General features: G+C 42.8%; 1 protein-coding gene across 39 annotated transcripts in view; it reads left to right on the top strand.

The window, feature by feature from the left end:
• The window catches only part of MAGI1 (membrane associated guanylate kinase, WW and PDZ domain containing 1), a 458,236-nt gene that overhangs the window by 148,868 nt on the left and 285,069 nt on the right, over window positions 1–24,299 (top strand). Inside the window, exon 1 of one of the 39 annotated variants that reach the window (XM_083600342.1) lies at window positions 11,490–11,616. The exons of 37 other annotated variants lie outside the window; for them this stretch is intronic. The gene's annotated coding sequence lies outside the window, so the exon portion shown is untranslated. Of the gene's footprint in view, window positions 1–11,489; window positions 11,617–24,299 lie in introns of those variants that run through there. One more of the 39 variants, XM_083600346.1, reaches the window with a different exon arrangement.

The raw sequence follows: 24,299 nt of genomic DNA, 5'->3' as shown, positions 1-24,299 counted from the left end.
AGATACCACCACATAAAATTCTCGAGTCAAGCTTATTGCAGCAATTGGTAATTATAGAGTAAAATGTTGTCTCATTGTATTATGGGTTAGAACGAAGAGTCCATCTTTTAGCATTTTATTGTGTTTTCATCTTCAGGCACATGCCTAAATCTCTTTAAAAGTGTAGATCAGGGGTTGTCAACCTGGTCCCTACAGCCCACTAGTGGGCATTTCAGGGTTCTAGGTGGGCGGTAGGGGGTTCTATGGCACAAGCTGAATCCTCCTTCCATCGAGCACTGGTGGGCGGTCAGGAAATTTTACCATCAAGAAAGATGCATTAGTGGGCGGTAGGTATAAAAAGGTTGACTACCCCTGGTGTAGACTGTGTCCATGCATTCTTTCTTTCATTCTGACAGGGCCATTCTGTGTACAGCTTGAAACAGGTCTTATGATGTTGCATATTGTGTTGCTGCTGGCCACCAAGAAGTTGTTATGCATCAAATGGAATTTCTCCTTGCCAGAACCGCTGCTGTTAGGAATGTCAAGTGACAGGCTATGCATGTTGCATGTGGTGAAGCCATCAAATTGGTACAGTTTTAAGTGGTAATGCAGACCGTGATGACTGTCAGTGAGACAACAGGGGCTTTTCAAAACAAGTGCATCAAACACCTAATTGGAAACCCCAGAAATGGATAATTTTATGGTGTTGAATGATGCCACATGATTGTCATGCGTGTTTCATGTCTGTAGATAAGGGACGTTGATGGCAAATGGATATTACGGAAAGGTTCATTTCGAAAATTTTGCTTAATAAACATCAGTGCCTGTGGATCGAAAGTGATCCCCTCCACCTCTTTGCTGTTGTCTTTTGTGTGAAGGCGGTCACCTCATTGCCATCCTGTGTGACAGAAGATTATTGGGTAATTGAGGCTGTTCATGCAATGGTGACAGCTTATAGTAGAAATCTGACAGCTAACTTCCTTTCTAAACAACGTGGGCTTGCTGAGTGACTTAGGGTGACGTTGCTCTTAATGCTTTTTCATTTTTAAGCGAAAGCTATTAAATGGTTGAGGATTTAACACCCAGGGACTGCCCTTTAATGAACTTACACAGTAGTGGCCAAGAACATGCAGCATGCAAGTGTCCTTTTGCCCCTTGAATGCTTTTATTAATTTTTTTTTTTAACTAATCAAGCAAAAATCTCTAGTCCTCCATTTTTGCTGTTGTGCTTCTAGTGCTGAGGACTTGGAAAGCAAAGAGAGAGAGGCACACGTTCTCTGGTCATGGCAGTGACCATGGCTTAGCAACATGGCATCTGTTTTGTATGTAGGACGTCTCAAGCTCACAACCGTAGCATCACCAATTCAGAGGGGATCTAGATGTTTGCAAGGTCATTGTAGGGGTATGGCCTCCCACCTCTTCGTTTGCCCCCTTGCCCTTCTTGGCTCATTACATTGAGCAGGGCAGGACCAATGGAGGCAAATGAACCATGGGCATGCAGTTATTGGGGGAGTGGTTTATCTGCCCCCACCCCCCAATATTTTATTCAAGTAAATGCACCTGATGTCAGGTCTTTCTAAAACTCATTCGAAATCATAAGGTTAACAGGTGCCTCCAGAATCATTTAGCTGAACTCTAGCTTTCATTTCAAGATTTTATTTTTTCTGCGACATGCAGTGGGGATTCATGAGTGTTATACAACATTAACTTAAGTGTTAGATGCAGGTTTTGATGAGTGATTTTATTGGACTGAACCCTACTGGAATCTTGTATATGCCAATAAAGGTCTGAGAATTCGAATTTGATCTTAAACCTTCAATACCACTTATATAATAAAAGCCTCTAGTATAATATATATTATCCCTGCATTCTTTTGTTTTTGAAGAATGGATTGAAATTTTGACAGTGAGTGCAGATGTAAATGGGGCTAGATGGTAACCACAATCTTTTTCAAATAATTGGGATTGAGTTTTTAACAGGGTTTTTGCAGCGTAACATTCATTGAAAGGAGCCATGTGTGTTTTATCTAGACAAGGTTATTTTAGTGAGCATTTCTTTTCTCTTTGTAATACCTACAGTGCTCTTTCCCTCTTTATTAATGTAATTACCGCAGGTTAACATGGCAATCATTTTTGCTCTTTCATGGCTCTGTAGAATACTATTACTTTTTTCTGGAAAAGAAATGTAGATGGCTTTAATGGCACTATTACCACTCTTCAGTGTTTAAATTTCATATCAAAACTGGTTAAAGGCTATGATCAGTGCTTAAAATTGCTCTGTGGGGAATGCAATAAGATGATTTATAATGTAAATATAAACCTTTAAATAGGAAATGAGAATAGCAGCTCTTGAAGATCCAGCAGTAATGGTATTTAACTCCAAATATTCAGTCCATATCTAGGTGGTGGAATGTGTGTGTGTTCTTTTTCCTCTGTGGCTTCAAATCCCTGGGCAGTTGTCTTGGTCCTTTAGCTGTGACTGCTGTTCTGAAGCTGTTTGCTTTATAGTGGTAGTGCCACCATTATAACACTGGTTCAGGTATAGCAGAAGTGCTTTAGATGGATTTCTGTGGATGAACGATGCACTGCTGTTGACATTTGTATGTCTTGAGAGACAATGGAGTGTGCCTCCGGGGGTGAAGTTAAACCATTGTGTTAGCAGCACCAAAGTGACCTCCCCAGGGCACAAGTCTGGGCAGTGTGTATGGAGGTCCTGGGCTGCCCAAACGACAAGACCCCCCTCTTGGCCTCACTGATGTGGTCCAAAGGAAAGCAGAACAAGATGTTTGGCACCAGCTTGGCTGCAGGAATTGCTGGAAGGAGGTGTACAAGGCACCACCCAACCACCTTAGGGACTCCAGATTTGTGCTGGGTTTACTCCTTAGCCTTTTCTTCTCAAGATATCCCTCAAGGCAGCAGGGGTTTAGGACCAGAGTTTTCTTTCTCCCAAATGGGCTCTCTTTCCAGGTTGAGAAGTCCCATCTGTCCCTCACTTCCCTCTGCAGCACGTGCCAAAACTGCTTCCTTGACCACTGGACTTACTATTGGTCTCATCCACTCAATACAACAGAGCCTGTCTTCACATGCAGGGTTTGAGACCCATTGGCTACCCTCACCTGGTTTAGCTGGCCAGTCGAAGCTGCTCTTGGGGTATGGTCTCTGTCACATACTGAAAGCTTCTGGGAGCCACAGGTGATAGCTGAGTGCAGGGTAGGGACCAAAGGTGGACAAACTACCCCAGAAGGAACAGGACATGTTGCCCACCAGAGGTGCAACCCCTCCGCCAACACCCCACACACCCCTGAATGATGTACACACAAACATTAATGTGGAATATGGGCTCCACATGGAATCTGCCACATCATCCTTTACAATTGCTCCTCCTTGTAAGAATTTTGCAGGGACCTTCCCGTCACACATGTTTTTGAGACATACCTATCTGTGGGGGAATATTTCCAAAGCAGTTCCGTGGTGATAAAATTGCTACACATGAACCATTCCCATGAAGGTCAATCATTTGCATTTCACACACCCTCCAAAGAATCTGTTGAAGGCTTAGTGTCTCGAGTGGACTGGAAGGCAACTTATAAGTGTGGAATTATGCATTCGCTTCTTCTGCAAAGTTTATTCATCAGCTATGTTACAAATGGGAATAACAAGCTGCTAAGGCCTTATGTTAGTCAACACTGTGGTGATGTTACCTTTGATCAAGGACCAAAAGACCTTTGATCCCACATCTTCAAAAGGTACACAAAGCTAGGAGGTGGGAGCAGAAGCTCTCCATGTCGCCGGAGGCAGGCAAAAGAGACACAAAACCCTGCTCCGTCTGAACTGCTCCCTCCCTGCCATCTACCACCAACTTGGATCTTGGTGAATTGTTATATTTTTATACTGTATTTTTATGGAACATAGAGCTTGTGACGTTAAGAAACTTAACACATTTCACAAACCCTGCTACTCAATCATGATTGTATTTTGATTCTACATGTAAGGTAGCCTAGGAGAATTTGCGTCCAGAAAGGCAGTGAATGCCTTTAAACAGTAAGCATACTGTGGCATGATCGTAATACTATTGGAAGCGACTCATGGGCACCTGCCTCAATGCCTTCGACATGTGCTGCATCAGGAGAATTGTAGGTACCCCATGGCAGGGCGGAATTCCCAACAAAGATGTGCTCTCCCAAGCCAACATTTCCAGCAAATTTGCATTCCTGTCTCAGCGATGTCTACACTGGCTTGGCCCTGTCCACAGAATGGAAGATGGCAGGATCTCCAAGGATGCGAAGGCCGTATGAGATCTTACGCAGACCCCACGGGATCTTGCGCAACCTTCCCAGAGCCCAGTAAGCAAGGCGGTGGGCTGAAAAAGCTCTTTATATACTTGGTTTTCTTCTTGGGAGAACTTGCAGGAGCCACCCCCAGCCTTCCAGAGGCCTCACACGACCTGCCCAGAGTTTAGTAGAATAGGGATGGTCATGAAAGGGGGGCATGTTCCTGGGGGGCCTTTGTACATGGACCACTGGAACATAACCCCTACATTAAGTTTTGGTCCTGCTGTAAATAAAGACTAAAAGCTGAACAAAATTGAACTGAATCTAAACACTGTCTCTGAAGGCACGAGAGAACAAAAAATTCTTCACTGTGTGCCAGAAGCCCATAAATCTATGCCAGCGACTGATTTATTAAAGGTGTCGCTTCCCCCCTCACATTTTTTCCCTCAAGGGGAGAAGAGGGCAGTCAGCTTTGGGAAAAGCCTGTCCTGCAGATCTGGAAGGCAGGCTCTTGAGCAGGGGTCAGCAAACTTTTTCAGCAGGGGGCCAGTCCACGGTCCCTCAGACCTTGTGGGAGGCTGGACTATATTTTGAAAAGAAAAAAAAAATGAACGAATTCCTATGCCCCACAAATAACCCAGAGATGCATTTTAAATAAAAGTACACATTCTACTCATGTAAAAACACCAGGCAGGCCCCACAAATAACCCAGAGATGCATTTTAAATAAAGGACACCTTCTACTCATGTAAAAACACGCTGATTCTGGGACCATCCATGGGCCGGATTTAGAAGGCGATGGGGCCGGATTCAGCCCCCGGGCCTTAGTTTTCCTACCCATGCTCTTGAGCAACATCTAGAGGAGTCAGAATTGCACTCTGGTTCTACAGACTACTTCCTGCCTCCTCCTGTCAGGTTGCATGTGAGAGATGGCCACAAAGGAGGGGGATTAAGAAGAGTGGAGTTGAGAAGCAAGGAGGAATTTGCAAGGACTGGCCGGGGTGGGGTGGGGTGAATAAAGGTTCCAGGACCGTCTTTGGGTTTTGGCGAGTCCACGTGGTGAAGTCAAATTCCCAAATTGTGACTCCCACCAAGAATTGGATTCTGTTCTGTTTTCTGTTTCTCATTGGTTGGATTCTTGGTATTTGGGGAAAGAGGTATTCTTATGAAATGTTATTCGTTCTATTTTGGGTGTTGATCTTAGAGGAGACCCAGTCGTAGTATTTGGCATAAGTCAGGGCATTAAAGCTAAATAAATGTTAAAATTAATAATTTGCCAAAGCTTCTTTTGATGTCAGGCATCACTGAGTCGTCTCCTACATTGAAAGAGGAAATATTCTTCTTTAGTACAAAACAATAAAATTAAAATAGAATCCCACTGTTTGCTTAACTGCTCTTGCTCTTGTTTTCATACCTCTCTGTAGTCTGCAAGCTTCATATTAGCAGCACAGTAAAATGAAAAATGGCAGCAATAAAATACCGCGAGTCTCTCTAAATATTGATTTCTCCCAAAAAGCTCGCATAAATCATAGTACTTGATGGCCCGTTTCATCATTTCTTTTTTTTTAATTATTATTAACACCCTTTGGAAATGACCCTCATTTTCTCTTTCTTGTAAATAAGGCATCTCAACTGTTTCTGACCAAAATTCATGTGAACTGCTCTCCTGGCTTGCTTCCTGAAGCACATCGTTTCTGACATATCCCAAAATGTGTGCGATATGGAGCTGATTGGATGCAATACACAAAAGTTAAATCTTGGCCTTGTTTTCACTGCTTCTTTCATCATGTGCGGGAGAGTGGGAACATGGCAGGGGATGGTTCTAAGCATGTTAGGATTACAAACAGAGCACACTTGTGAAAGAGCAGGATATAAATAACTTTCGTTATTATTGTTAACAGACCAGCAATTAGAATGCTAGCACTGCATACTTACTAAGGGTTGCATCCAAATAAATAATTGTACGTGTAATGTGACTTCTGCAATGGCAGCTGAGGGTTCACTGAGCCCCCAGGAGCAAATTGGGGGGGGGGGAGACAGCACAGGGGGGAGGTGGAGGAGCCATTGAGCTCATGTAATTTGTTCCGCTTGCACAATTATTTTGTTGGATTCAACCCTTAAAAGGTAAGTCCTGCTGAATTCAGTAGGGCCTTCCCCAGAAAACTTAGTCAAACTTATTTCTCGACTAAACACGCTTAGGAACTAGTTGTAAATTTTATGGATTTTTTTTTAAAAAAAGATGAAAAATGAGACTTGCTCTTCAGAAGAACCAGGATTCCACTTTCCAGTGGGGAAGCGATCAAGCGATCTTACCTTGATTGAACGCTGTCAACCGATGGTATTTGTGTGTGTCAGTGAACTGTCTCCCTTTGAATGAGCCATATGGTAATTTCACGTCATAAATAGGCAGGTAGAAAGGATTAAAATAAATCCTTAAGTTCAGATGATATTTAGAAGATATTTATGGAAGCTGGTTCCTTGTGACTGTGTGATGCAGCTAAATCCATTGTCTGCAAAAACCTTTTAAAGAAGAGTTGCCTACATACTCTTCACATCTTCTGAAACACTTTCCCGGGTATTTTAAAACCTGTGATTAACTGATAATATTTTTAGCCCTGTGCCATGAAGGGGAAAACTACATTTGCAAGGAGCATGTAAGGTAGAGGGCTACTTAGATTGTAAGGCAAACTGCATCAAAACAGAGAGTGAGTGAGTTACTAATTCCCGTTAGGGCAAACAGACTGTCAAAGCAGTGGAGAGAATAGAGTGGAATTGCCACATGTGTCACAGTTTAAGCATGTTGTTCTAATGATGGTTTGCTGCAAGTACTCATTAAACATTAAGAAGCTGCTGCTTTAAGAGCCACTAGAAAGCACAGAGACAGATCTCATAAATACTCATGCCTCGTATATAAGGCTTGATCGATCTTGACTTTGGCGGCGGGAGCTTGGTTAACAAAAGCCAGATGCTAATGTTCCAGCATTTAACATGCCTTGGGCCTTGATGAAATTAGAGGGCGATCGCTGAGAGACTTACCTGGATTTGAAGAGCCAAACCATCTCTCTGGCATGACGTTTTTGATGGAGTAATTCTCAGTACACTGGTACCTCGGGTTACAAACACCTCGGGTTACAAACACTTCGGGTTACAGACACCGCTAACCCGGAAGTGGTACCTTGGGTTAAGAACTTTACCTCAGGATCAGAACAGAAATTGCGTGCTGGTGGCGCGGCGGCAGCAGGAGGCCCCATTAGCTAAAGTGGTACCTCAGGTTAAGAACGGTTTCAGGTTAAGAATGGACCTCCGGAACGAATTAAGTTCGTAACCAGAGGTACCACTGTATTTATATGCTCTGCTTTGCACATTTTATCCCCCCCCCCCCGAGCAGAAGATGAGATTGGTTACATGCCCATGGCTAAATGTTGGGTTTATGCATGGCCACAACTGTGTGCCTGAGGCAAGCGAAAATCCCTTGTGGTTTTCAGGATCATGGCATTATGCACATCACTTCCTTGTACTTATGAGCAGCCTTGGTTGCTTCACAGATTCTACGGTGAAAGAGATATTGCTGCCCTTTTTTCTGCTTCTGGGCTGTGTAAGGGGTTGCCAGTGTGCAGCCATCCAGTTTGGAACAAATTTACATAGACTATGGACAAGTAGTGGATGGTACAGTAAATGAAGGGAGTTCAGGGAAAAAGCAGAATGTTTGATAGCATGTTATTATGAACTCAGCAGGAAGGTATTTTTGGAGACCACTTTGAGGTGGGTTTTTGGTTTTTTACCATAAAGTGGTATATAAATTTCATAATCAATTAAGTAAGTAAGTAAGTACAGTGGTACCTCTGGTTACATACTTAATTCATTCTGGAGGTCCGTTCTTAACCTGAAACTGTTCTTAACCTGAAGCACCACTTTAGCTAATGGGGTCTCCTGCTGCTGCCGCACCACCGGAGCAAGATTTCTCTTCTCATCCTGAAGCAAAGTTCTTAACCCGAGGTACTATTTCTGGGTTAGCGGAGTCTGTAACCTGAAGTGTTTGTAACCTGAAGCGTATGTAACCCGAGGTACCACTGTAAGTAAGTTGCAGGGAGCAGGACTAGGATTTTACTTCCTTATCCAATTAAGCGGCTCATGCAGGCTAGATGTAGGAATATGAAGACAGGGGAGACTTCCAACTGATCCAAAATATAGCTTAGGGAAGAGTTCCACTAGGAACACATGCAATTCCTGCATTAAAACAGCTGCACTAGGTTGCCGGTTCATTTCCAAGCCCAAGTCGAAACGGTCGCATTAGTGTTTAAAGCCTTGCACGATTTAGATCCCAGATGTCTGAAAGACTGTCTCCTTTCCTACAGACCCCTTGTGAGTTAGGATTTCTTGGTAGTTCCACCACCCTCAGATATGTGGAGGATAGCAGTCTGGGAGAGGGTATTATCTGTAGCTGTTCCTAAGTTGTGGAATTCCCTCCCCACAGAGGTGCAGCCAGCACCTTCAAGTTCCTTTGTATGTTGAAGGAACATTCTGGTCCTCATAACAGCTGAGGGTATTGGGTAAGAAGAAAGAAACCTGAAAATAGGAGGAAAGTTTTTGACACATGCTTTGAAATTAGAGGATTGTGTAGGTCAGTGGTTCCCAATTAGAGGTCTGGGGACCTTTGAGGGTCCGTAGAATGCTCTCAGCATCCCTTGCCTCCCTCCCAACTAATTTTTTGTCATTTTTGCATGGTAATATCACAAATTTTATGGTCTCTTTTAGCCCTCTGCAGCTTTTCAATATATTGGCCAAAATCTGTTTTGAAATAACACCGCCATAACAATTTTAATCTGGCAATACTCAGCAATATATCGCTCTTAATGCGAAGGGAGCAGGGCAGCTGATTTCAAGGCTTCGCTGATATCGCATGGTGATCTCAGCCGATAATGCTGTTCCTTCCCTCATCCCCACACCTGATCTGCATGCCCCCCACCCGTGTGATCTCCGTGACATCGTGATATAGCGGAATTTCAGACATCATAATATATCAGAATATCACAATGTTTAGCTGCTGATATATCACGATGTTGAAAACCAGATATCGCTTAGCCCTATTCTTTTTTTTAAGTATACCTAAAATCCTTTGCTTATTGGGGCTTATTGGGGCTATTGGGGCTTATTTTTTAAGTATACCTAAAATCCTTTGCTTATTGGGGTTTATTGCTTATTGTTCAAAAAATTGTTTTGCAGAGGTAACTACCATAGAGCTATCAAAATTTTCAAAAGTGGGGGGGTCCATGGCTTGGCTTTTGCAAAATAAGGGGTCCTCAGTAATTGGGAACCCCTGGTGTAGATGATGGCCAAAGCAGGTATATAAGGATTCTGATCTTCTGTCCTATGTACCAGTTCAATTCTTGGTGAGCATTGATCTGCAATGTTGATTAGTCCCACCCTTCTTTGTCCAATATAATTAAAAGTATTTTTTTTTTTTTTACAAAGCATCATTTAAGTGGTTTTTTGCAGAATGTTTTTATATTATAGAATTATGGGTTCTTTGTAGTGCAGAATTCCAACCCCAGCATGTGCACTACACAACCTGTTGCCTGTATCCTATTGGCTTGTGTTTCATTTCTTGGTAATGCATTAATGGCAGGCTATTGATTCTTCTTGTCTGTGGTATTTATTAGTCACTTAATATGTTTGCTACATGCCACGATGGGAACTTTACAAGATTAATAAAAATTTATGAACTTAATTACTAGATCGGCTCATGTCATTGCAAGCTTAGCAGCATAGTTATTGGCTCATGACCGCTCGATGATTGCTTGGAATGATTCCAAGCTCATAAAGCTGTCTGCGTTTGTACTCCAAATGACTTGATGGGAAGCACTATAGGAGAGAGGGAAGGGTGCTATGTTTGTAAGTAGGTCACCATGAGGATTTTAGACAATTCAAGGTGGCTCCATGCTATATACAGCAAGAATGTATCCTGCAGTAAAAAGTATGGGCGATAGACATATATTTTGGGAACTGTGCTCTCCCTCTTCCGCTATCTCTCGCTTTCTCTGTTAATAATAATAATAATAATAATAATAATAATAATTTATTTATACCCCGTCCATCTGGCTGGGTTTCCCCAGCCACTCTGGGCGGCTCTCAACAAAACACTAAAATACAATAACCTATTAAAGATTAAAAGCTATTGGCCACATGTAATGTCTTTTCACAATACAAAAGCTATAGTGCATAGGGATTGGAGCTGAGGCTACTCGCCTTTTTCAGCCTGAGGGCCACATTGACAGCTCACCAGCCCACCAAGGGCCACATGCCACTAGTGGTACAGCCACCACAATTTGTGTGCTTGCACACACATAGAATACGCAAGCAACAGTGGACTTTGGGCTCTCAAATTTCAACGGTGGCCTGTGTGACCCTAAAATACAGCACCCTCTGCCTCTCACGCTCTGTTCTACAGTGTTGTTGTTGCACCCCCTACAGTGTGGCACCCAGTGCGGCTGCACTGGTTTCGCAACCCTTAAACCACCTTTGGTACAAGCTTGTCACACACACGATGCCTCTTGCTGTTCAGTCGTACCCATGTTGGACAGCCAGCAATTTCAGTGGGTTTTTTTTGGGTTGTATCTCCCGCCTGTGATAGCCTTTCTGGAGACGTTTGATGGCAACCTGTGCAGCTTCTCTGATGGTGTTGAGCAAGACAGTGCAATTGAGAGCTGGTTGGAGGGCTCTAGAAACAGGAAGGCAGTCTCTGATATGCTTTGAAGTTTCACCAGCACTTGTTTGGAGAACAAGTTTATTAAGAACTGGTGGTGCTGTTTAAAAAGTTCCTATGCAAGGCATTATACTTGGCCAAAGATGCATTTTTATTCTGGTTCAAATCAGTGATTTGGGTGAAACATACTAATTCCCTTTTCTGAAAATGTGAAAAATGGAAGTGTGAAAAATGTAGCAATCATTTAAGGACCCGACATCTGGTGGCGGTGGAGAGATGTATCTTCAGTAGAAATATATTGATTATGCATCCCTCCCCCCCTCCCCCCTGTTTCTGCCTGGCTAGATATAAATGCTTCTGAAGTCGTTTTAATTAGAAGATGTGTGTGGATTTTTAATACTGTATAAAATAGTTGATGCAGACATCTTTCTGAGCTTGGCAGAAAGGGCTGATTTTGCATATGTTTTAATATAGTAAATGTGTTATTAATGTCTGTGGAGTAGAATGTAAATGTGCATTTCTTCTCTATGTTTTTCAGGTAAGAAATTGCATTCCACTGAGCCAAGCTGCCTTTGGGACTTGACAGATGCTTCTTCTTTACTCTCATTTGTAAGCTGCCAAATCATGCAAAAATGTTCTAGCTCGCAAAATTAGGGACCCCATTTGTAAGTATTTCTTAAAAAGAAAAAGTCCTCCTTGACATGGCAAACACTGTACTGGTGTGGATGTGATTATTGAGTGACACGTTCTGAAGTAAATGTTGAATACCCATTGCCTCAGTGGACATCTCTTGATAACACATGAAATTATAGCTATGGAGATGTCTATTTTTGACCTTTTGGCCCAGTATAAATCATGACAGTAGTGTAATTTTGTTTATCCCTTTGCAGTGCATTCTGTGCTCTGACTTTGGTGTATCTTCTTGGTGCAACGTAGACCGAGTTGCAAAGCAAGCATCGGGAATAACTTTGTATCTTGGAGGTTATTAAAAGTTAGGCATTGCTGTCCATTAATTATGAGATAGTTGAGCTTGTCTTCAAGGTGGTAAATGAAAATCTGTCTTGCTCAGAGACTTAATTAAAATCAGGAGGTCAGGCAGAATGCACTGCAATTATTATCTGCAACCTAACGCAGTAAACCACATTCAGTGAGTGGGGCGGAAATATTGGCAGAATTGTGAGGGAGCCAGCAGATCCACTCCTACCCACCAACGCAGCTTTTGGGAAGGATTGTTTCATGCAAGCAGAACTTTCAATTTCAGATTCAGTATTTGTAAAGTCCTACAACCATTCTTGACTTGTGCCATTGATAGATTGTTGGTATAGAATCATGAGCCTGGCCCCAACTGAGAAAATGACTGACTAACAGCACCCCAGAATTACTTGGTCGTGCACACACACGCGCGCACGCGCGAACACACACACACACACACACACACACACACACACACACAACTCCTTGGCTGGGTCTGCCTCCTTGATTAGTAGCAGGCAGGCAGAGCTGTGCATTAAATGCTGACATTGCTAAGGGCAATGGCAAAAGTGTCACCTATTTCTGGTAAAGTTGTGTAGATTTCCCTGTACAGTGGACGCTTGGGTTGCAAACGTGATCCATGCAGGATGCATGTTTGCAACCCGCACCTGCGCGCCTGCGAGTTGCGCTTTGGTGCTTCTGCGCATATGCGACCACCGAAACACGGAAGTGTCCCGTTCCGGTACTTCCAGGTTTCGGCGTTCCATAACCTGAAAAACGCAACCTGAAGTGTCTGTAACCCAAGGTATGACTGTAATGTGTTACACTGTACTCCCCCCCACCCCAGGACCCAAAACAGCTGTTCATTATTACAGATATCTTAAGGGAGTGTTTGGTAAAATATAAACTGTGAGGAGACTGACAGGCAAGAGATGGAACAGGACCGTGCTGTGTTTCTTCTGGCAGAATTCAGCTAGATATTTTTGTGGGAAGGGAAGTGGGAAGCAGGTCAATGACATATCAATATTTCAATAGTTAGCGCAATTTCCTATGAAAAGAAGAGTGCAATTTCCTGTTAAAAGAAGAATGCACATTGTATAGAATGTGGCGGGCCAAAAATTGCCTGAAAGTGGTTATGAAGTTAAGATTAGCTGTTTTGATATTCTGTGGATAAGTGCCTGATGATTTAACATAAACATAGGAAGAATCTTCCTGGATCAGGTCAAAGGTCCTTCTAGTCCGGCCGGATAAGAAGCCCATAAGCAGGATCTGAGTACAACAGCTCTCTCACCACTTGTGATCCCCAGCAACTGGTACGACTGACAATGGGAGTAGAATTATGCCTATTAGCCGTTGAGTGCTTTAGCCTCCTGAACTTGTCTAATCCCACTTGGTGGTCATCACTACCTCCTGGGGGAGTGAATTCTATAGTTTAACAAAGCAATCTGTGAATAAGTAATTTATTTTGTCTCTCCTGAACTTCATTGGGTGTCCCAACGTTTTAGTGTGATAACCTTTTCTACACCATGAATATGTTATACAGCTCTGTCATATTTAGCAGCAGTATAGTCCAGCATTTTGTGTGTGTCCCCCATCATTGTATGGCAGACACGCTTTCCACCCAGGAGATGTCAATAAGTGGATATATAATTATTGTTACTATTATTTATTAAGTTTCCATACTGTCCTTCATCTGAAGACAATTCTCTCCCTTAAGTACCCTTCTGTGTGTCTCCAGCTGGAAAATGGGGACACTCAGTAGGAGAAAAGATAGACAGAAAGGTTTATGAAGGAGAGAGAGACTCATAGAACCATAGAATTGGGAGTTGGGAGGGACCCTGAGGGTCATCCAGTCCAACCCCCTGCAGTACAGGAATCTCAGCCAAAGCATCCCTGACATGGCCATCCAAGCTCAAAACCTCCAAGGAAGGAAACGCTTTGAGATAGGAACCCAAAGTATACATCATGAGAGCTTGCATTGCATGCTCATTCATGCCGCCTTCTCCTTCCATCTTTCCCAGCCGCTTCTCACGCGCATATAAAAATACAGAAAGAATAGAAGATAGTGTGGACTCTTTAAAAATAAATACTACTTGAGAAGCAATCCAGAAAGTTTCTTACAGGGATGAGGATTCCTAAGGCCCTCTAGATGTTGTCTAACCCCCAATTCCATCAGTGGTCAAAGATGATGAGTGTTTTGGTCCAGCAACATCATAGGGCCTCAGTTTCTCTATACCTAATTTATTGACATCCTGTGCTTGAAGACTTCTCATGGAAGAGATTTGAAATGAAGTGACTATTGGCTTTGAAGAATAGTGGTGATATACTTGAAATATGTCAGACAAAGTTACTGCTAAGTTCAGAGTTCTGGTTTTAGTGTATAAAGTCCTATACAGTTTATGATCAGGATACCTGAAGGATGATCTCACCCCTTACTTACCCACCCGATCACTGTGCTCTGCAGGTGAGGGACGTCTGCAGATACCTTCTCAGAGGTATCTACAGAGGAGCAAAACTCTCCCTTTCTGCTGCTTATGTCCCACGCCACATCGTTTTGCAGAGGCTTCTACTCTGGTCCCACAAGTTTGCAGCTTTAAGAATGTTATTCAGGCTATTCTCATTTAGTTTACCTGTTCTCAGGTCCTTGGAAACAAATAGAATACCACCAACTTTTAGCAACTTAATTTCACTTCAGGTGTGCGCTTGTATAAGAGGGGAATAGATGTATCAAAATTAATTTACCTGTTCATGCATCAAGTGCCCTGGGATATAATTTAAGTTGCTGATTTCTTTTCACATTGATTGGTTTCAGATGAATGTGGTACAGTGAACACTCGCATGGTAACTGACATTTGTGTTGATGCTCTCCATGGGAAGGTGAATTCTACCATGTTGCTGCAACAGAATGGGGAGAAGCTATAGTTCAGTGGTAGAGCATTTGCTTTACGCATATAAGGCAAAAGGTTCAGTTCCTCACATCTTCTGGCAGAGCTGGGAATGTCCTCTTCCTGAAACCAGTTAGTGGAGACAATACTGAGCTAGATGGCTCAATGCTCTGCCTCCAGTTAAGGTGTCATGGACTGGCTGGATGCAGAGGAATGATGGGAGGCAACAGCTGGGGAACCCCCAAGGGAAGAAGGCTTAGAGCCAGGGGATTGGTGGTGGGATGACAATGTGTGGTCATAGGGAGCAGATGGGGAGGAGGAGGTGTTGGAAGCTGAAGAGGCAACAAGGTTTAGTGAGCAAGAAGAGGCTGGGGCAGAGAACAGTCCAGACTCAGAGGTAGGAGAGGAAGTGGGCCAGGAGACAGATACAAGGCAGGCTGCGGAAGAATCCAGGGAGTCTCCCCCTCCTGCTGCAACAAGCTCTCCTCCCTCCTGGTCTCCCAGAACATGAAGAGGAATGAAGAGGGTGGAGCAAAGAGAGACAAGACAGCAAGGCCTTAGGCTGCTGAAAAAGGAACTGGGGGGGCGCGTTTTAGGGAGTGGTGAGAAGCCAGGGGCCTTTAGTCCTCACAGCTGCCTCATTGGGGCAAGACCGACTGGGAAGATCACTGGTGTGATCACTGTTTTGGTTTCTATGAAGAAAGAGGTAACTTCACTGACACTGGCTGTTTTATTACTGACCTACTCCGGACTCTGGCTCCTGACATGAGGTAGCTTTATGTGTTACAAATGACTTTTAATTCTTCTCCACTCCCACTGCTGCACTATTTTGACGGACTACTACCTCTCCTTGTGACTACAGTTTTCATAGGATGAGTTTTGAAGTAGTTCGTCATTATAAAAATGATTATCTGAATCGGCCAACTCATGGATTAAATGAAGGATTGAAATGAGCTGAAAGGCTCAGCAAATTGTGGCAAAACCATGGTCTCTTGACTTGCTCTTCTTCTCTCTTCCTAGGATGTTCATATAAATCACAGCAGGATTTTTGTATTGTTCCTTTGCTCTTAATAATCTGTGAACAAGCCATGCTATGTACAGTATGTGGGCTGCAATAGCCTTGAATTTCCTTTGTCATATATAGGGCTTGGTATTTTAGAGACTCCAGACATGGGATAATCATTTCTGTACTGTGATTGTTTGAGGAAATTCTTCCTTACAAAGTAGTTCCCTCCACGACTACAAGAATGGCTGCATAATATTTTGAAGGCACCAGTAGTAGCATCCATAATAAATGGACCACTCCAGGGCTGTGCAACTTAAAAGAATTATGAAACTTGTATTAATTCATTGTATTCTGAGTGAACTGAACTAGGTCAACTGGAATAATCATCATCATCACCTGGCCTTCACTCCAAGGTCCCAGGGCTGGTTACAACAATTAAAACACAATATTTGAAAAGCTTAAAACAACTTAAAATTACTGAAATGAGGTGGGTCTGTTCATCTCAGGTGTCAAAGCCATTTGAGTAATGACATCTTTTTGCTAGTTCTACAGAGGGAACTCCTTGAAGTTATTCCCGCTGGGTGGGGTGGGGGTGGGGTAAGGTGACCTTGCTCTTTCTCATGTCAGGTAGGTGTGGGAAGTTATGAGGTAATAAAGGTTTTGTGAGCAGCCTTCTTGTTGTTGTTGTGATTTAGTCATTTAGTCGTGTCCGACTCTACGTGACCCCATTGACCAGAGCACGCCAGGCAGCCTTAGGCCACCTTAAAGGTGAAGGGTGTGGTCCCAAGACTTGCCTTGAGGAACGTGGTATTCACTGGCATGGTTAGGGAGTAACACCTGCCACTTGTGGTTTAGAAAGGAGAGAGATTAACTATGATCCTGAGCCCAGATGACCCTGGGGAGGATCAGAGTAAGTGCAAACTCCTCTATTGGAGTTAGCATGTTGATGTGGTCTAGTAAGCCATAATTGGGCTTGCAATGAGCTGCCAAACAGGACACCATTTTCAGGTATTCTTTAAGACTACCACTCTCTTGTTGAATGGAATGGAATGTAAAAGGGTAGATATTTGACATTTCCCTTAGTGAATGCAAACAGGAAGGGGACACGACTGACTTTTATCTCAAGGAGGCCTTCCATACATAGTCTATGCTTCAAGAGTTAGAAGAGTTGTTTAAAGTCAAGGGGAAGTGGTTGGGTGGGTGGCAGCTTACCAACTATGGCTGGGGCTAGTGAAGCCCAAACCAAAAGTGAGTGCAGTCTCATCCATCCGTTCTGTATCCACCCACCCACCCACATTTAAGCCTCCCATTATTCCCCCTCCCCGCCCCATGGCAATTAGGCTTAGAAAAAAGGTCCCACCATCACTAATGGGACCTTCTCCCACTGTGCCTAATTGCCATGTGGGAGGCAGCAGCATATGGTGATGGGAACCTGCAAATTGCCTTCCTGTGCAATAATTTGGCTTTGGACGAAAGGATCCATTTGTGTGAATCGCCTTATGTTGTGGGCTCCTTTTTCAATGTGACATTCAAAGCTAAAGCCCAGTTATTCTGTTGGAGCCAGTTAGTACTAATTTTGATCAGTCAATACAGTTTTTCTGTTTCTTTTTTATTGCTAGCCACTGTATCGGCAGATATAGACAAGCTGTCATCTGAACAGATGCTCAGAAAATATTTGGCAGTGTGGAATTTCCTGCATGTTAATGAATGAAATGTTTTTGCAGAGATATGAAATATAATGGACGAACGTTTAGCCATATTGGAGGTAGAACATGAACGTGGGAGATTGATATGTGCAATAAAATGTGTGTATGTGTGCATATGTTAAGTATTTGACTGTTTTATTTTAAGATTGGGTCTGTTATGATTGTGGAAAGCTTAGCTACATGGATTTGTGACAGTGATTCGGAAGTTGTTTCCATTACAATGATAATAGAATCAGCCATCAATGTTACTTGAAGATGCTCACAGTAGGCTAAGTTAAATCTTAGTCTATAGGAAAATTGTCTCCTGTGTATGGCAAAATTTCTCAAAATCTACAAGTCTGTAATCTTATACTCACTTGCCTGGCAGTATGCTCTGCTGAACTCAGAAGGTCTTCTAAATACTCATATACAGGATTGCATGGTGTGTAGCCCATCTGAGCTTCACTGAAGATTCCAAAAAAGGAAAAAAGGGAAAGTCTGATGTGCTGTCTGTTTAGAATGATAGTGATCACTTCTTGAACCCAGTGTAGATTTTGTATTTATTATCTTTCTGTCTATTGGCATATTGTAAAGACCTAGACTTTGCAACTTGCTGCAAGAAGTCCATTTAGAAGGCCATGAAGAAGTTTGAATACTTTTAACACTGAGCAGTTGTGTGTGTGTGTATATATATATATATATATATATATATATATATACTGTAATAGAAACCTCTGGTTCAAGCTAGGATTGGCACAATAGTACAAAACTGCTACAAAGGAGCTCACACAGGCAGATTTTTTAAAATATGTTGTGCAGTTGTTGTACCACATACATCCATATTTCTACTAATTACACCACCAAAAGAGTATTAAAGTTACAGTCAATGTGACCCTGCCTACTCTGGCAGTTAGGCCCTCTAAAGCTTTGGGCAGGGATTGCTGCCTTGGATCCTTTAACTGGAGGGGGGGGGAGATTGTGTCTATGACATCATGCACAGAAAGCAGGTAACTCTACTAATCTGCTGTGGCCCTGCTTCCAGCCATCTCATTATGGGTAGGTTCCACATCCATCACCCAGAGTTCCAGGTGAGATTAGAACACAGTTGAAGACTTGCTCGGCAGCTCTGAACTCAGCTAAGTCCTGTAGACTTTAAATTTGTCCTGGAAACCTGCCAACTGTTCCTTGATGCTTCTTGCTGATGGCCGGGTCACTCCTTGCTCTCAGCCCAGCTGGGACAGGACACAATAAGTAGGAGACTACTAATTGCACAAGATTTATGGACACACATCTGGTTGTTAGCTCAGTTAGTTAGAGTGTGGTGCTGATAACGCCAAAGTTGCAGGTTTGATCCCCATAATGGACATCTGCATAATCCTGCCTTGCAGGGGGTTGGACTAGATGATTCTTAAAATCTAGTGCATGCATAGCCATCATAGTTGTTGAACTGCAACTTCCATTATCCCTGACCACTGGCCATGGCAGCTGGGTCTGAGGGAGTTATAGTGAAACATCTGGATGGTACCCCTTTGGCCAGCAACATCTGGGCAGCACTACTTTGGCTTCCCCTACTCAAGTGCATGCTGTGTTTGTGAAAATCAGTTTTGGGGATTCTCCTGTAGTTGTGTTGATCTTGAACATGGGTAGGCAAACTAAGGCCTGGGGGCCGGATCCAGCCCAATCACCTTCTAAATCTGGCCTGTGAACGGTTCAGGAATCAGAGGGTTTTTACATGAGTAGAACGTGTGCTTTTATTTAAAATGCATCTCTGGGTTATTTGTGGGGCATAGGAATTTCTTCATTTCCCACCACCAAAAAATATAGTCCGGCTCCCCACAAGGTCTGAGGGACTGTGGACCGGCCCCCTGCTGAAAAAGTTTGCTGACCCCTCATCTGGAACAAAACTGTTGCAGACAAGTGGCAACCCATTAGCCTATTCATAAACGTAACTGTCACTAGGTTTTGAACCAAATTTATTAATTTGAAAGGGGGGAAATTGTGAACCCAACTATGATTTCATTAAAGTTATTATTCTATATCCACTGTTCTTTGAACTGGGCCTTAGGATACTTATTAATATAATTTAATCACTACACAAATAAAACAGCAAAATCATATCTCAATAATATCTCCATAAAACCAATAGCTATGTCAAATTAAACTTAACAAGATTAGTTTTAGAATGGAGATAATCTTCAGTTGTATCCTAGAGTAAATAATACTATATTACGGTGAATGTGGAATAGGACACATAACTACTTGGCTTCTAACCAGTTTTTCTGAGCTGCAAATTGTCCTTTTATTCCATGGACAGAGTCCCTTTTAATGAACGAGCACAGTTAATGCCCAGTATTAGGCTGGCAGACACTTGGAGAACCTATTATAATCTAATAATGTAACCAGATTATTATTAATCAACAACTGGATGCTACCAACATTGCCAACCAATAATACTTTTTAAAAGCACTGTGCTTGGCAGGGAACTAGAGAGTGGAAGCCAGTTTGGCTCTGGATTAACCAGAGGACAATGGGCGGGGATGCACTGATAATTTACAAGTGTTGGGAATTTTCTAGCATGACATTCATACGTGCTGAATTTGAGTGCACTTTGGGTCCATGTTCTGATGTATTTATTCTCTTCCTCCCCTCCCTCATTTTCTGAGGATTTAAGCTTTTTGAACCATTGTCTTAGTCACCAATGGCCCACATTATGGTATATGGAGAATAAGATGAACTTAATTGACCTCAGTATGACTGAAAGTCCTGGTTGAGCCAAAGACTTCACCTCAGCTTCCTTCCTACACTACCGTAGAGCATAGCTATAATGTTGAGTTGTTCTTTGACAGTGACAGTAATCTTTGTTGTTGTTTAGTCGTTGTTGTTGTTTAGCATCTTAAAAAGCAGAGACATCACCTTGCTAACAAAAGCTATGGTTTTCCCAGTAGTGATGTATGGAAGTGAGAGCTGGACCATAAAGAAGGCTGATCGCCGAAGAATTGATGCTTTTGAATTATGGTGCTGGAGGAGACTCTTGAGAGTCCCCTGGACTGCAAGAAGATCAAACCTCTCCATTCTTAAGGAAATCAGCCCTGAGTGCTCACTGGAAGGACAGATCCTGAAGCTGAGGCTCCAATACTTTGGCCACCTCATGAGAAGAGAAGACTCCCTGGAAAAGACCCTGATGTTGGGAAAGATGGAGGGCACAAGGAGAAGGGGACAACAGAGGACGAGATGGTTGGACAGTGTTCTCGAAGCTACCAGCATGAGTTTGACCAAACTGCGGGAGGCAGTGGAAGACAGGAGTGCCTGGCGTGCTCTGGTCCATGGGGTCACGAAGAGTCGGACACGACTAAACAACTAAACAGCAGCAGCAACAACAGTCGTTTAGTCGTGTCCGACTCTTTGTGACCCCATGGACCAGAGCACGCCAGGTAATCTTAGAAACCTGGAAATCTTTAAGGCAACGTAGAACGTGGTAGGCAGATGTGGGAGCTCCCCTTTCTTCCAAATGATGGGTTTGGAGGATTGGAAATGAGACGTTTGAATGTGAGCACTGAACTGGCACTTCAGTTTATCTCTTTGCCTTTTTTCCTATGTAACAACTGTATCTAAGAAATCTGCAAGGCAAATGCAGATTAGTGTTCTATCATTTTTTCTGCATTTTAATATTTTGTAATAATCTCAGCCAAAAAGGAGTATAAAGGGACAGAACATAGCACTGATTTCTTTTTTTTTAAGTGAACATTAGAATTAACATTAGCTCAAGGAACATCTCCTTGCGGTAAAATGTGGGATTTATAGTTGGCGAGGGATGCATTGTAAGTACACATAAATTTTGCCATGTGCTTTATAACATTGCATGTTCACTAATGAATAATGTGGGAGAAAGCCATTCCTTCTTAATCCAGGGACCATGAATAAATTAACACATACTGCACATTCAGTTCTGTATAGATTTTGTGGCGTGGGTTTTTGTCTAATATATCATGGTTGTAATTTTTGTTTTCCAGTGGTCTTGTTAAGCATAATCTTCAGAGATTTCTCTTAGCCTCAAAGCAAGTCTCTAGCCTTGTGAGTTGTTTAGTTTGGCGTGTGCTGTTTTCAGAGACATCAGTCAGACCAGCAGTAGAGTTTGTTTGCTCTTGTCGACTTTGATTACTGGCATGTTGCTCTATTTTAAGATCTTTTTATTATTATTATTCAAGGATTGATATAGCTACATAATGGCAGCAGTTGCAATAAAGGTCAGTTCTTATGTAATATAACCTCCTTTTCCTCCTTCGTTGTTTATAATAATGCCCTACAAATTTATAGGCACCCTGGAGATTTTTAATTTCCTCGTTTAAGCAGCTGTTGCAGTCCAGTGGACTTGGACAGTGCTGGAATTAATTTATTGCATTTTCATCCATCTTTCTTCCCAGGAAGCTCAGGGGCAGCATATATTATTTTCTCTCCCTGCTCCCGCCATTATGCTCCTACAACAACCCTGTGAGGTAATTTAAAATGATGATTGCCTCAAGCACACTCAGTTGAGTGTCACGTCTGAATAGAGTTGTGAATGCCTGGAAGGTGGGGGGGGGGGGGAATGAAAAAATGGAAAAAGAGCAGCAACCTAATTTTTTGGTTTCTCGTCTATTTGTTTTTTGGGGGGGAAATGAGAAACAAAACAAAATGGAAAATTGATTTTTTTCTCCCCTCCCGAAGTCTTCACATCTGTATGTCTGAATTTCAGCTTGGGACTTTCAACTATCTTAGCCTGACAAGCTTAGCTATTGCCCTACACTAGCTCTCAGACTTCTTAAATTATAACTCATTGTCTTGTCATTGGAGCAATAGAGTGCATCACAGCCGCATCTGTAAACTGGAAAGCAGAGTGACTTGTCTAACAGGGTGATTGCAAAGATCGTGGAGTTGGGTTCCTTTTGGGGGGTGGGATAGCGGTAGAACTCCGAAGCAGAAGGGAAAGGGCACGTAGGGCACATACTCAGAAACACTTCCAGCAGCTAGGTCTAGGTCCACACTGTGGTAGCCTAAATCTGTAGTTGCCAGAGCCTGGATTTCATTTGTGTACCTCGGAACTTTCCTGCTTTGACTGCTTCACCATTGAGGTGCTCTGGGCATCTGGGCTTCCGAGCAGCCAAAAACCCCTTGCCACTTGCCACTTTGTTTGAAATGGTCTAGTGAACATGCTGTTTTGGACACTGCGGCTGAAGAGCATTGCCAACACAGCATGCCAACTGTTGGGTGACCCCTGCCCTCCTCTGGAACTCTTTAAGGATGGGAGGAAGGCTTATCAGAGGGCAGTGGCACATTCAACATGGCGGCCAAAGATGTGGAAGCTTGATCTTGGCCAGGGGTCAGGAAACTTTTTCAGCAGTGGGCCGGTCCACTGTCCCTCAGACCTTGTGGGGGGGCCAGACTATATTTTTTTGGGGGGGGGGAGAATGAACGAATTCCTATGCCCTTCAAATAATCCAGAGATGCATTTTAAATTAAAAAAACACATTCTACTCATGTAAAAACACTAGGCAGGCCCCACAAATACCCCAGAGATGCATTTTAAATAAAAGGACACATTCTACTCATGTAAAAACACGCTGATTCCCGGACTCTCCGCGGGTCGGATTTAGAAGGCGGTTGGGCTGGATCCGGCCCCAGGGCCTTAGTTTGCCTACCCATGATCTTGGCTGTTTTAACCTGAAAGAGGAGGAATATTCAAATGGAGAGTGCTCTCCTTTTTATTTCTGAATGCTTCATGGAAAATGAGATGGTGGGGTGCTGTTGATGCTTGTTCAGTCTTGGTGATCCTAGCAAATGGCTGACCTCATCAGCCTGTGGTGCTAGTTATTTAGACAATTGGAATAATTTAAGGGAGGATCCCTGTATTAATTAATCCGAGGTTGTACTGGAAGACAAGTGAAATTGCCTGTGATTTAATGGTCCACAGGATACATTCACAAGATCAATATAAGTAAGTCTCCCCTCTGTGGCCCCCTCTAGAGGGTTTAATTTGAGTGCTTTGCTTTATTAATTAAAAAGCAGGAAATTCTGGTATGAGAATATTTTGAATGCTATAGCTGTAATTGCAAAACAGTTCGAAATTATGCTCTTGCGTCATCTGCCTAATTTTCTTTTTTAAAAGTGAAGTCTAGTCAGCTTTTCGAGTTTCAGTCTCAAACCTGCTGTGTAAATGTGGAAGCCCACACAGAGAAAAAATAGCTAAGCTTTTGTGTGGAAATCGCAAGATAAAAACTGTTAAATGCCAAATCAACATCGCGGGAATCTCAGAAACTTGTTTTTTCTTTTTGAAATGTTTTTAGTATGAAAAGTTTCTGGAGTAGGAACAGAAAATGGAATAAGCCTATCTCTCTCTCTCTGTGTGTGTGTGTGTGTGTGTGGGCGCGCACACTGTTTTTCTTCAAGAGTCGTCTCTGTAAATGAAATTGCAATCTGCAATACATTTGAAGAAACAAAAATGGCACAGGCTTTGGGACAAACTCACCAGATTGTGACTCACAGGTTAGGGGACACTGGTGCAATGGTTAGATGTTGGACTAGGCCCAGGATCAGGGAGGCCCAGATTCATATGCCAACTCAGCCATGAAACTCATTGGGTGACCTTGGGCAGTCACTATCTGTCAGCCTTATTGTTGTAAGGATTAAATGGAGGCAGGTGTGATACACTGCCTTGAGCTTCTTGAAAGGCAGGTGGGCTACAAATGCAGTAAATTAAGTAAATGAATTTTGGTTGATCCCAATAAAGGCGCTGCCTGAGTGAATTGTCTGTTTAGATTTGCTTC

This window comes from Podarcis filfolensis (genome assembly GCF_964270895.1).
Source record: "Podarcis filfolensis genome assembly, chromosome: 2".
Classification (NCBI taxonomy): Eukaryota; Metazoa; Chordata; class Lepidosauria; order Squamata; family Lacertidae; genus Podarcis; species Podarcis filfolensis.
The sequence above is the reverse complement of the archived record's forward strand: the minus strand, read 5'-3'. Positions and strand labels throughout refer to the sequence as shown.